The following is a 14,453-nucleotide window of genomic DNA, read 5'->3' as shown; positions in this document are numbered from 1 at the left end:
GCAATATCTCCCACCAGAACAGTACATTATTTATAACTGATGTACTTACATTAACACATAATTATCACCCAAAAGTAACAGTTTACATCAGGGCTTACTCTTGGTATTGTACATACTGAGTTTATATAAATGTTTAAGGCATCTATTAACCATTATAACATTATAGAGTTGTGCTGTCATAAAGACTCTACTTAAGCCCTTTATATTTTTATAGGTTAAATCTGGCAACCCAAATTATAAGGCTCCTTAGAGTGGTACCTCATGATAGCCATCTCCTCTTAAAAATATCTTTGACAACTTGCTGAACATTTTAGAGTTTGAAATACCGCAATCAATCACTGACGGAACGAATATTGATTTGCAACATTTAGCCGCTAAACCAGGCAGGCCCCTTAGGGGACAAACTCTTCCTGCATTAATGCATCTTCAGAGTCACCCTTTCTTTTTGTCTCAGTTAAGACTTTTTTTGGAAAAACTTGGGGAGAAGCAGCTAAGGTCTCCAGGTCAAACTACTGATTCATTCTTTTTTTTTTTTTTTTGCTTGTAAACTATAACATAATACAATTTATTTATTTTTTGTTATTTTCAGATATACATGATAATAGAATTATTTTGACATATTATACATACATGAGTATAACTTCCTGTTATTGTGGTTGTACATGATGTGAGGTTACACTGGTCATGTATACATTTATGAACTTAGGAAAGTTATGTGAGATTCATTCTACTATATTTCCTGTTCCCATCCCCCCCTTCCCTTCATTCCCCATTGACTAATACAGTGAACTTCTACTCCCCCCACCCCTTGTTGTGCATTAGCATCCACATATCAGAGAAGATTTGGTCTTTGGTTCTTTGGGATTGGTTTATTTCACTTAGCATAATAGTCTCCAGTTCTATCCATTCACCAGCAAATGCCATAATTTCACTCTTATTTATGGCTGAGTAATATTCCATTGTGTATACACACCACACTTTCTTTATATATTCATCTGTTGAAGGATACCTAGGTTGGTTCCATAGCTTAGCTATTGTGAATTGAGCTGCTATAAACATTGATGTGGCTGTGTTACTAGAGTATGCTGATTGTAATTCCTTGGGGTATAGACCAAGGAGTGGGATAGATAGCTGGGTCAAATGGTGGTTCCATTCCAAGTTTTCTGAGGAATCTTCATACTGCTCTCCAGAGTGGTTGCACCAATTTGCAGTCCCACTAGCAATGTATGAGTGTACCTTTTCCCTTACATCTCACCAACATTTATTGTTACTTGTATTCTTGATAATTGCCTTTCTGATTGGATTGAGATGGAATCTCAGCATAGTTTTATTTTATATTTCTCTAATTTCTAGAGATGTTAAAGTTTTTTCATATATTTGTTGACCATTCAGATTTCTTCTTCTGTGAAGTGTCTGTTCCATCCCTTTGCCCATTTATTGATTGGGTTATTTGGGTTTTTTTTTTTTTTTGGTATTGAGTTTTTATATATCCTGAAGATTAATGCTGTATCTGAGGTGCAGGTGGCAAAGATTTTCTCCCATTCTGGAGGCTCTCTCTTCAGACTCTTGATTGATTCCTTTTTTTTTTAAAGAGAGAGTGAGAGAGGGAGAGAGAGAGAGAGAGAATTTTTTAATATTTATTTTTTAGTTCTCGGCGGACACAACATCTTTGTTGGTATGTGGTGCTGAGGATCGAACCCGGGCCACACGCATGCCAGACGAGCGTGCTACCGCCTGAGCCACATTCCCAGCCCTTGATTGATTCCTTTGCTGTAAAGCTTTTTAGTTTAATACCATCCCATTTATTGATTCTTGATTTTACTTCTTGTGGTTTAGAAGGCTTGTTGAGGAATTTGGTTCCTAAGCCAACATGATGGAGATTTGGGTCCACTTTTTCTCCTAGTAGGTGCAGGGTCTCTGGCCTAATGCCTATGTCCTTGATTTGCTTTGAGTCGAGCTATGTGCAGGATGAGAGATAGAGGTCTAATTTCATTTTGCTTCCTATGGATTTCCAATTTTCCCTGCACCATTTGTTGAAAAATCTATCTTTTCTCCTATATATGTTTTTGGCATCTTTGTCTAGTATGAGATGACGTTATTTATGTGTTTTTTTTTTTTTTCTCTGTGTCTTCTATTCTGTACCAATGGTCTTCGTGTCCTTTTTGGTGCCAATTGCTAATTCATTCTTTTAAGTTACCTAGAATAAACTTGGATCATTATAATATTGAACTGAGCATGCCCAAAGCATTCATGTCTGCCATCGTTATGACCCTGAATGAGCATGCCCAGAAATGCATCTACCATCTTTACCATTTGAATTTAAACTAAATATGCTCAGGTATGTGGCCATCCCTAATGTGCTTTCTTATATTAGTAGGTATAGACCTCATGAATATGTCTTTTGGGGAGAGGATATTGCTTTTAAAACAACCCCAGTACACTCCTTAACTGCTGCAGGTAATAGATCTTTCTCTACTCTTTTGTCTTGGTTGTGCTTTTTGGCTTGTGCTCACTAAGATGCAAACCCATTGTGTTTGGTTACACAGTCTTTGGTTCCCAATGAATATATATCACATTTTTTAGGAAGAAACTTACCTCTTATGATATCCTATTATTTTCCTCACTACGTATTTATATAACACTTTAACTCATTCTACATTACTTCTATTACCTGAAAAAGGGGAAACTCATAACTGTCTCACTTCTGTGAAATAAACTATGCCTGAGTAGATTTTATTAGAAATCCATTTACAAAATGTAGAATTAACCTTGCTTGTTGATATGCCATATTTTAAAACCAAAAAAGAAAAAATATTAGGCAGAAGACAGTGTTAAAAATAAAGCAAAACAAGCATATATATATATATATATATATATATGTGTGTGTGTGTGTGTGTGTGTGTGTGTGTGTGTGTGTGTTATAGATGAACACAATACCTTTATTTTATTTAATTGTTTTTATGTTGTGCTGAGGATTGAACCGTGCCTTATATGTGCTAGATAGGCACTTTTTCACTGAGCTACACCCTCAGCCCCTGTCACTGGCACTTTTTGGCTAGATAAAAGCATTAACACTTATAGAGATAGAACATATGTTTTGGGGGTAGTCAGTGAAGTTAAAATGTTCTGAGAGGCAGATGGTTCTTGACCTCAGAAAAGCCCAATTAAGAATGGTGAATTATTAAAAGAGAAGAAGAAGGATGAGGAGGAGGAAAAGGAGGAGGAGGAAGAGGAGGAGGAGGGAGAGGAGGAGGAGGGAGAGGAGGAGGAAGAGGAGGAGGAAGATGAGGAGGAGGAGAAAAAGAAAAGAAGAAACAGCTGTGGGTGTAACTCAGTCATAGAGTGCTTGCCTAGCATGCTTAAGGCACTGGGTTTGGTTTCCAGCACAAGTGTGTGTGTGTGTGTGTGTGTGTGTGTGTGTGTGTGTGATGTGTACACATGCACACATAAGCCAGCTAACTAAAGAATTCTAAATGTTCTAATGTTCCCTAAGAAGGTGGCTATTATAAAAGTTGGGATGCAGGAGTTGGAGATGTAGCTCCTGGGTTCAGTCTCCAACACCAAAAAAAATTTTTAAAAAGTTTTATAATTAATTAAAAGTAGAGTGCATACAAGAAGCTAAAAAAATGAAATGCTCTGGCACTCAGTGAAGATCCTAGCCCTCATTTACCTCGAAAAACTACATACTGGAGAGTTTCAAAGACTCTATTATGTATTTACAGTACTAAGCCTGTAGTCACAGAGTTTACAATCAAGTTAAGTGGGAGGTATGTGAAACTATAAAATGCAACTAGGTATACGAGTATTTTGACAGAAGTAAGCTAAGAGGTAAATGGGAGACATAATCAGGAGGAAATGGCCAGTTCTTATGATAAGGAAAAGGAGTATTAGTGAATCTGTTTCTTACAAAAGTGTTCCCTTAGACAGATGTGGTAGTGTATACCTGTAATTCCAGCAGTCTGGGAGGCTGAGGCAGGAGGATTGCAAGTTCAAAGCTAGCCTCAGAAACTTGGTGAGGACCTAGGTGACTTAGTTCGACACTATCTCAAAATAAAAAATAAAAAGGTATGGGGATGAAGCTTAGTGGATAAGCAGCTCTGTGTTTAATCCCTAGTACAAATAAAAAGGGTGGGGTGTCTTTGGAAGGTGAGGTAACAAAGGAAAAAGGAGGGCTTTCCAGGGAAAATAAACAGTATAAGCAAAGGCAGCTCAAACAAAATTATAAAACAGCTTAGCTAGTTCAGATACCTACAAATGTTTAGTGTGGCTAGAGTGGTTGGGTGACAATAGGAGTTAATGTTCATTGTGTAAAATGTATATACCTTGATCCCTGTATCATATAAAGAAATTGAAAGGAGGCGATTTGGTAAAAATACAAATTTTTATTAATAAATAGAATGTTTCATGTGCAAAGTTTCAGTTTTTGCTACTATAAATTTATTTTGATCCCAACAGTTTTATTTATTAGTGGACTAAGACTTAGCTTTAAGAAAAGAACTAGGGATGAGGTTGTGGCTCAGTGGTAGAGTGCTTGCCTAGCATGCGTGAGGCACTGGGTCCGTTCCCCACCACTACATAAAAATAAATAAATAAATAAATAAACAAAAGAAAAAATTAGGCTTCGAATTCCCACTTTTAATATGCTATGTAACTTAAAAAAAAAAAAAGTCACTTTGCCGTACTGAGATTCTGTTTTTGCAACTGAGGAATGGAAATGACATTACAAATGTTTGTAAATTAGATTGTGAAAATATAAAACACTAAGCAAATGCTAATTTATGTAAACTCATTAAAATCTCTAGTTATGTTTACAGTCTCAAAGGTAAGTGTAGTTAATATTTTGTATTTATAGTGTTCCTTCCACTCAGGCATTAATAAGATATTTTGAAGGTGAGCAAGCCTACAGCACTGAACCTGCCCAAGGTTATAGACTTGGTAAGACAGTGAAAGGAGGAGCAGGTGTTCTATAACTGATAGACAGTTAACAAAGAAATTCATCTTTTCTGAAGAATTTTCTGTTTATTCCTGAGGAGTAAATAACAAGTCCTTCGTGAACCTTACCAGCTGTTCCACTATGAAGTAGGAAGCTCTAATGATCATATGTGCAGAGTGGTTGATAATACAGGTCTCCAGGCCACTTAAATAATTATGGTTATTCCTCTCCCCTTCACTGTCTAGTTGTGATGCAAGATTTACCATCCCCATAGAGTTAGCAGCATAGGAGGAAGAAAGGTTTCATGTGAAAATGATGGAACTCTTGGCTGCTTTTAGGCAACTAGCTTTGACTACACTTCTGAGGCAAGAGATTCATTGTTGTAATTGACTTGTTAGCTTCTTTTAATTGAAGGGCTATACAGAGTAGTGGTTAGGACCTTGAATCATACTGTCTGTTTGAATTCTGTCTCTGGAGCTCTCCAGCAATGAAACTTTAATTCCTCAGGGTCTTAGAAGGGGTGATAAAAATAGCAGCTAGCTAGTGAATTAGATCAACTCCTGGACCATACTAAAGGCTCAATGTTAGCAATTAGTTCTAGAGCCAAAACTATATACCTCATTGGTGTGTGGCTCAGCTGAACCATAAAAATCAGTGGATAAAATTGGCTTGAACTTACATAATTTGTAAGAGGAGTCACCCTTAAGCTGTCAAGGTACTAATGTGTATCATTTCAGACTCCTGTAAATAACATCTGTTCTTTCCACCTTAACACTAAAATTCCAAAAGTTAGTACAACACAGAGGATAACTGTATTCATTCATTCATTCATTCATTCATTCATACAACAAAGTCTTGTTATATTTCCCAGACTGGCCTTGAATTCCTGGACTCAAGCCATCCTCCTGCTTCAGTTTCCCAAGTGCAAGTGCATATAATTTTAAATCAGCCATGACACTTAGTATGTATGTATACTTGCCTTGGTTTCCCTATTTGTAAAACAATTTAAAATAGTACCTTCTCCACAAAGATGTTTAGTTGAGAGATGTTTATATAACATAATGCAAGTAAAATGCTTTGCTCAGTTTCTGACAAACAGTAAATTCTTACTAGTGTTATTAATAACAGTTAATGGTTATCATTGTTATTTTAAATAAAATAACAAGGCATATAAGCCCCTTCTGATATTCCTTGGTTTAACTATCATTATTGCACATTTAAATGTGGTCAGAGTTGGAGTTTTTTATTGTACACTTAGATAGAGGTAAACAAGCCTAGAAGAAACCTATGTCTAGTCCATAGTAGGTAGACCTTTATATATTGTTTAAATGTATGTCTCTGTGGGTGCACCAAATGTTCAACTTTCCTCTGTGAACCTCATAGCTCACCTCTAAGATTTTTCGCTTTGTTTACCTCTTTCATGTTTCAGGTCCATTTATCGGAGGGAGGTTGTTTATGCCATCACAAGGCCTTGTTGTATCTAATCTAGTCTTGATCTGAATCTGTTAGAAGCAGCTGAAAGAAGCCAGAGCCAGTTAGCATCACAGTAGACACTGAGAAAGAATGGAGGGTTTGGAGAAACATTTTTAAGAGTGATAGAGAAAGAAGAGAATATTATTTTATGAGATATAAATGTCTTACATGTAGGTTGGAATTTGGATTACCTTCTCTATGGGCTAACCCTAACAAAATTCTAGTTAGCATTTTCCTTCATCCAATTTATTCTGTTTAAAGCTCATTATTGTCTTAATAGATTAAAATTAATTTTGGTATTAGTTCAATGTAATAAGGAAGGTAAATGTTTTGCTTCAGTCTTCTTCAAAGGCATTACAAAGTAATTATGAATTACTTTCATCTATCCAAATCACTGCCATCACTTAAAGAAATAAATGCTTTTTGACATATTGTATAATATATTAACAAATTATTTTACCAAAAAATTTCCATTAATTCTCAAAGATAAATAAAATTGTATCTATTCATTAGGAATATAGGAACATTAGGAATATTCAGGTCGGAATATAGTCACCTACACTTCTCTGTGTGTCCATAGCACTTTGTTTATGGCATTTATTATTAATTAGCTATGTGCTACTTATTTGGTTATTTGTGTACCTGTCCAGAAGATGGCTTCTAGAACTCTTGCTGCCTGGAAGTCTCATTGAAAGGGAGGGAGGGAGGGAGAGAGGGAAGGAAGGATGGAGGGAGAGAGGAAGGAAGGAAGGAAGGAAGGAAGGAAGGAAGGAAGGAAGGAAGGAAGGAAGGGAGGGTTGGTTTAGAGATAGGATTAGAGAAGTGGCCCTTGGAAAACATTATTGTTTTTATACTCTTCAGTCTCTTGTATATCCCCATCACTACCACCATGGCTTACAGTTTTGTCTCAAATTTTAAAAAAATTTTTTTTACTAGTCTTAAAGAGAAGTAATTTAAAGATATTTTCTTTATTGTCATGAATGGATTCAATAATTTGAATTTAAATCCCTAAGAGTAGTAAAAATAAATCTGTCATACACACACACACACACACACACACACCACACAGCACACAGGGGGATTGAACCCCAGACCGCACACAGGCTAGGCTCCTGCTCTGCCATTGAGCTACAGCCCAACCCCCTCCTTTTTTTTTTCTAAGACAGGATCTCACTAAATAGCCCAGGCTGGCCTTGAACATGCAATCCTCCTGCCACAGCATCCCGGTAGCTGGGATTACAGTGTGTCAAGAAGCCTGGTTTGGAAATGTTCTTTTAATGTAGGTTTTAAAATAGGTTGTGCTGAATAATTCATGTGTCTATTGTACATGGTCCTGCCCATTCGCCTTTTGTTTCTTTGTCCTCACTGGGACCAGTAAAAGCTTCTAAGACTTGAAAAGGACAGAATATTATCTTACCTCTCTACTCCTAACTTACCCCTTTATCAGAAGAGCTGAAAGTTTTAATTTTGCACATCTATTTCTTGCCCTAAGGACTATGTTAAATAATATATGATGATGCATAGTGAAATATAATTGTTGAGATGTTTTTTGGAAGTATCATTCTTTGTCTCCAAAAAACATCTGCATTCTTTCTGATTGTAAGATAGCATAGTTTATTAACCCAAGGGGTAGGATGACATTTGCCATGTATTTAACCATTTTAAGAATGAGATTTTCTCAGTGATTACATTGTTGTTGGTATTCATAATATTTCAAGGGAAATATATTGATATAATTTTTTTAAAAAATTCCATTTCCTGGACTGGGAATGTAGTAGTGGTACAACAATGTGCAAGGCCTGCACACACACACACACACACACACACACACCCCAAAAAACAAACAAAAACAACGTGTTTTCTTCTTTAATAGATAATATAGTCATATTGTTTAAAATCCAATGGATAGTGACACAAACCTGTAGTCCCAGCTATTTGGGAGGATCATTTGAGCCCAGGAACAGTGAGACAATGGGCAACATAGTGAGACCCCACCTTAACACAATAACAAATAAAATAGAATTTAAAAGTTATAAAAGGGAATATAGTGAGATGTCTCTCTCCTGCCCTCATCTCCCAGCCACACAGTTCCTGGAGGTAACCATTGTATTTTGGAAACTCAGAAATATTCTCATCCTCATCAGTTAAAATATATATACATAATATTAACTTATATATATATATATATATATATATATATACACAGTTATATATTATGTATATATATACATATATATTTATTTATTATCACTCTAATTTTTGACACATATCATTTAATCTAAGCAGACATTTGACTCATTCCCTAGATGTCAGATTCAGTTATTTCCTAAAAGGGATGTTTTCAGTAAATTGATTTACAAAATAGAAAAATTCAGTATAGTACACTCTCATTTTGACAAATTTGATAGAATGTTAAATATTGGTTAGCTTAAATAATCTTTTTTTTTTAATTTTTAATATTTTATTTTATTTTATTTTTAGTTCTCGGCGGACACAACATCTTTGTTGGTATGTGGTGCTGAGGATCGAACCCGGGCCGCACGCATGCCAGGCGAGCGCGCTACCGCTTGAGCCACATCCCCAGCCCTTAAATAATCTTTAAAAGAAAACCAATTACTAGAGAATCTTGGTGGCTGCTTAAAAAGTAATAAAGCAAAGATTTTCTTCTTGGGTTTGCCATTGAAGAGGGTGGCTTGTGAATTAAGGAATTCTTTGTTATTTTTAATATTGTCATGTGGGAGAACATCAAATTAGGCTTCAAATTCAGTACCATGGAAACTTTTCTTATATCTCTAAATCTTTTTGCACTTTTTTTTAAAGCAATAACCCTTTCCTCAGCACAAATCCTCTGTTCTGCCAACATTTGAGGTTTCCACCTTTTGAGAGTTGCCCAGTGGGTCTATCCATGTTTGCTTCACTTCTCTGTGCTCTATTGTTCTGAAGTCCACAGAGTTCCACGTAAACACAGTTACAATATAAAAAATTTATTCTAGCATGGTCTCATTGAATATAACAATGTTTGGGAACATAACTTTTGTGTGATGCTTTCCATTTGTTGAATGATATCACCTACCTTACTGTTAAAAGGATTTGCTTGGTTATGAGAATTGGTTCATTAAACAGAGACTTGAGTTAAACAAGTACTTAGTGAAATTGGGCTTTCCTTGATGAAGCAAGTCTATCTTAGATTCCACTGTAGAAAATCTTTTTGAGATTTCTTCATGTGATCATGAAGAAAGGGGTTCCACCCATGATGAGACCCATACTGGGGCCTCATGGAGCATGTGATAATGAAGCTGTATGGTAAGGTATTCTCCATACGTGCTCTGAGTCCACAGTAAGACAGCTTTCTAATGAGGGCCTTTGGGTATTTTTTGAAATTAATTCTATTTTGCTGGATATAGTAAGTCTTACCTTATACAAAACTATTTAGGGCAACATCTCTGGGTGCTATTAGTTCTGTCACTCTGAATTTATACTAACAACATGTACTAACTAATAGAAACAGTGTTTTATTTTTCACATCAGGTCCTGTAACCAGGCAACCAGGAATTTGATTAGAATCATTGTTTGTTTGATACACATTTCTTATTGACCTCAAGGGCTCAACCAACAAGGTCAGAGAATTATGTGACAATTTCAAGCATTTCTAGAATTATTGGGTAACCTTTATCAGTGTATTATTCTCAAGTATACTTCAGATCAAGTTTTTTTCTACTTATTACTCATCTTGAAAACCACACTTCTTTAAATAGATTACCTCATAGTCTCTTGCTAGCACAATTTTGTATTTCTTAAATACCAGATTATCTGAGCCAACCTATTTTTAGGTATTCATGAGAACTAATTTTTATTAAAAAAATTAGGATTGTATACAAATATTGATACTTTATTTCTGGTATGTGTTCTTATAAGAAACGTCATCAATAAAAGAGCAGTGAAAAAACTCTTTGGTCAGATATTCTTGGCCTATGGCCTAGAATAATTTCATAATTATGTTTTCTGCCACAGTGTTATTTGTTAGATGACTTATAAGGTGCTTATCTCAGAAGCTGGGATGCCTAGATAGTAATTATGGAATTAATAAAATGATATTGGCTTATCTAATATGCTTCCTACATAGACACAAAAACAGAAAGGAAGCATCTTAGTATATAGGACTTTAGCTGAAAATGGCTTAGGCTACTACTCTGTCCTGAAGATCATAAATGCAACAGATATTAGAATTTTTTAAAGTAACAATTCCATCTTTGCTTTGCATTTTAGAAATGTCTTTAGTTTTTGACTCCACAAATTTGTTTTCAAACCTACTACGTTGAAAGCTAGTAGGAAAAGGACTATTTTATTTCCTTACTATGATTTCAGATTATGTTTAAATAATTCTCCCGACAATTTCCGACTGATAGATAATGACTCAATGGAACAGTTCTACCTCTGACTCATGGAGAATCTGGTATAATTTACTCGAGTCATCTGCTTCTTACATTTAGAAAATGTCACTATAAATGTACCATAAGGTACTTGTGAAATGTTTGAATGCATAGATAATAGAAAGTTGCAAGATTAGAGTCTAATTTTAACATACAGTTTTATAAAAATTCAGACATATTTTATAGATCATTTCTAGAATAACCTATTTACATTTTCCCCTCATATTAGGGATTGAACAGAGGGCCTCAGACCTGATAGGTAAGTGCTTGATCACTGAAGTACACGCCCAACCTTTTATAAATTGTTTTCTTTTTTTAAAATTTTAAGACAGAATATTACTAGTTTGCCCAGGCTGCCCTTGAACTTGAGATCCTCCTGCTTCAGTCTCCTGAACAGCTGGAGTATTGTGGAGTATTGGGTTCACTGAGCTAGGAATTGGAATAACTATATGGAGGATAAAAATCCCACCTCCCTTCTAAATGAAATATTTGTTTGTCTTGGAGGTGGTAATGGGAATTGAACTCTGGGCCATGCATATGCCAAGCAAGCACTCCACAATTACGCTACATTCTCAGCCCTTGTTTCTTTTTTTTAAAAATGAAATATCTCAATAAAAAGTTAACATAAACATAAAAATGTTTAATATCTTTAGAGATTAGGGAAATGCATATCAAAAACACACTGAGCCAGGTGTGTGGTGGCACAAGCCTGTAATCTGAATGACTCAGGAGGCTGAAACAGGAGGATCATGAGTTCAAAGCCTGTCTCAGCAACTTAGTGAGGCCCTGAGCAACTCAGTGAGACACTGTCTCTAAGTAAAATACAAAATAGGGCTGGGGATGTGGCTCAGTGGTCAAATACCTCTGAGTTCAATCCCCAGTACCAAAACAAACAAACAAACACCCCACACTGAGATTTCATCTTACTCTGGTTAGAATGGCAATCATCAGGACTACAAATAACAATAAACGCTGACAAGGATGTGGGGAAAAAGGAGGTCTTTTACAATGTTGATAGTAACGTAAATTAGCACAGTCAGTAAGGAAATCAGTATGGAAGTTCCTTAAAAGACTAGGAATCTCCTAGGTTCTCAGAACCATTATATGATCCTGCTATACAACTCCTCAGAATTTATCAAAAAGAACTGAAGTCAGCATACCATAGAGATGTGTACACCCATGTTTGTAGCAGTACAACTCATAATAACTAAATTATGAAACTAGCTTAGGTGTCTATCAACAGATGAATGGATAAAGAAAATGGGGTTTATTTACACAATGGTGTTTTATTCCAGCATAAAGAATTAAATTAAATAATTTGCAGGAATATATATAGAACTGTAGAGCATCACATTAAATAAGTCGGACTCAGAAAGTCAAGGGTTATATGTTTTCTTTTATATGTGGAAGCTAAGGAGAAAAAAAGGGAACAAAAGAGATCTCATGAATACAGAAAGGAGACCAGTAGGAAGGGGATCAGGAGCAGCAATGGGAAAAGCAAAGGGAGGTACTGGGGAATAATACTGATCAAATTGTGTTATGTTAATCTATAGATTTGCTGCATTGAAATCTGCTATTTTGTGTAACTATTATGCACCAATAAAAACATTAAAAAAAAAGTTCTATGGCTTTTGTATGCTTCCAATAATTAGGTTAAATAAAACAAATTGAAAGAAACATTTGGTATTGGATTTAATTTAAAATTATTCTCTAGGGGCTGGGGATGTGGCTCAAGTAGTAGCACGCTCGCCTGGCATGTGTGCGGCCCGGGTTCGATCCTGAGCACCACATACCAACAAAGATGTTGTGTCCGCCGAGAACTAAAAAATAAATATTAAAAATTCTCTCTCTCTCACTCTGTCTCCTCTCTCTCTCTTAAAAAAAAAATAAAATTATTCTCTAATTAAAAAATCCAAACAATATCCAGAGCCTGCCATAAATTAAATTAATTAAATAAGTTGCTTATTCCACTTTGGTTAAGTAGAATTAAAGCTGTCTGCAGCATAAATTCTCTAAGATTAACAAATGTTCACTTCCTAAAACTACACTGAAAAAACAGAAAGCATGATGGAATGTATAAATGATATGATTATATTAGAATTACTAAAAACTTAAACTGGGATTTTTAAGAACAATTTTAGATTTAAGGAAAATGTAAGAAGAGTGTACATTTTCATATATTCCACTGCTAGGTTCTCTTATTATTAACTTATGTTAGTGTAAATTAATTCGTTAAAATTATTGAAGCAATACATGATTTATTCAGATTTCTTAGTTTTACCTAATGTCCTTTTTCTGTCCCAAGATTTCATTAAATATATCCCATTACCTTTAGATTATGTGTTTTTAGGTTCTTGGCTATGACATTTTCTCAGATATTTCCTTGTTTTGGATGACCTTGAAAGTTTTGAGGAGTACTGGCCAAGTAGTTTGTATAATGGCCCTCTATTGAGATTTGTCTGGTTCTGTTTTTCTTATATATAAGATAGAAGCTGTAGTATTTGAGAAGAAGACCACAGATGTAGAGTGCCGATCTTGTTAAATCACATCAATACTACATTGATAAACAGTGATTATATATATAAAACAGTGATTATATATATATATATATATATATATATATATATATATATATATATATATATATATATAATCACTGTTCATATTGACCTTGATTGCCTGGATGACACAGTATTTGTCATGTTTCTCCACTGATAAGTTGCTGGTTTTCCTTCCTTCTTATACTGAACTCTTTAGAAAGAAGTCGCTATATAGAGACATCACTTAACAGTGCAGGAAGTTAAATTTCCATAATTTGAGGATGGAGTATCAACCTAAGCTATCGGAAGTTCTTTTTGCATGGGAGATTCACCTCTTTTCTTTCAGTGATTTAATTATTCAATAATTTGTTTATATTGGTACAGACTCATAGATTCTTTTCTTTTTCTTTGGCAATATTGGGGATCGAACTCAGGGCCTGGCACATATGAGGCAAGTGCCCTGCCACTAAGCTACGATCCCAGCTCTTTCCATTTTATTTTGAAACAAATTCTCACTAAGTTGTTCAGATGGATATTGAACTTGTGATTTCCTTCCTCAGTTCCCCAAGTCACTGGGATTGCAGACATGCACCACCATGCTCTTCCTGATTTTTACTTCGTACATGGGCTTATAACTCAATATTACTTCATTTTGTGGTTCACATTTTTACAGATTTGGACATTGAGTGTTCTATTAATTGGCTCCAAGTTCACTTTGACATAACTGCATCCTTGGTTTTTGTTTATAGGTTAGTTTGTGTTCAGTATTTCCTGCTTTATGATAACAGAAAATGTTCCAGGCTCATCTGGGCATGGCTGACAAATTTTTATTTATTTATTTTTTTAATTAATACAATAAATTTTAAAAATTTATATATGACAGCGGAATGCAACACAATTCTTATTACATACACAGAGCACATTTTTTCGTATCTCTGGTTGTATACAAAGTATATTCACACCATTTGTGTCTTCATAATGTACTTTGGATAATGATGTCATCACATTCCATCACTATTTCTAACCCCAGGCTCTCTCCTTTCCCCTCCCACCTCTCTGCCCTATCTAGAGTTCATC

The 14,453-nt window shown here is 35.2% G+C and overlaps 1 long non-coding RNA gene across 1 annotated transcript in view; it reads right to left on the bottom strand.

Annotated features, from left to right (window-relative positions):
* Nucleotides 1–824: 824 nt before the first annotated feature.
* The window catches only part of LOC308651701, a 50,501-nt gene continuing 36,872 nt past the window's right edge, over nt 825–14,453 (bottom strand). Inside the window, exon 3 of the long non-coding RNA XR_014022643.1 lies at nt 825–1,577. This is a non-coding gene — a long non-coding RNA (uncharacterized lncRNA). The remainder of the gene's footprint in view (nt 1,578–14,453) is intronic.

The sequence above is a fragment of the Spermophilus citellus genome (genome assembly GCF_964194105.1).
Source record: "Spermophilus citellus genome assembly, chromosome: 1".
In the NCBI taxonomy this organism is placed as follows: domain Eukaryota; kingdom Metazoa; phylum Chordata; class Mammalia; order Rodentia; family Sciuridae; genus Spermophilus; species Spermophilus citellus.
This window is presented reverse-complemented; position numbering and strand designations above follow the sequence as displayed.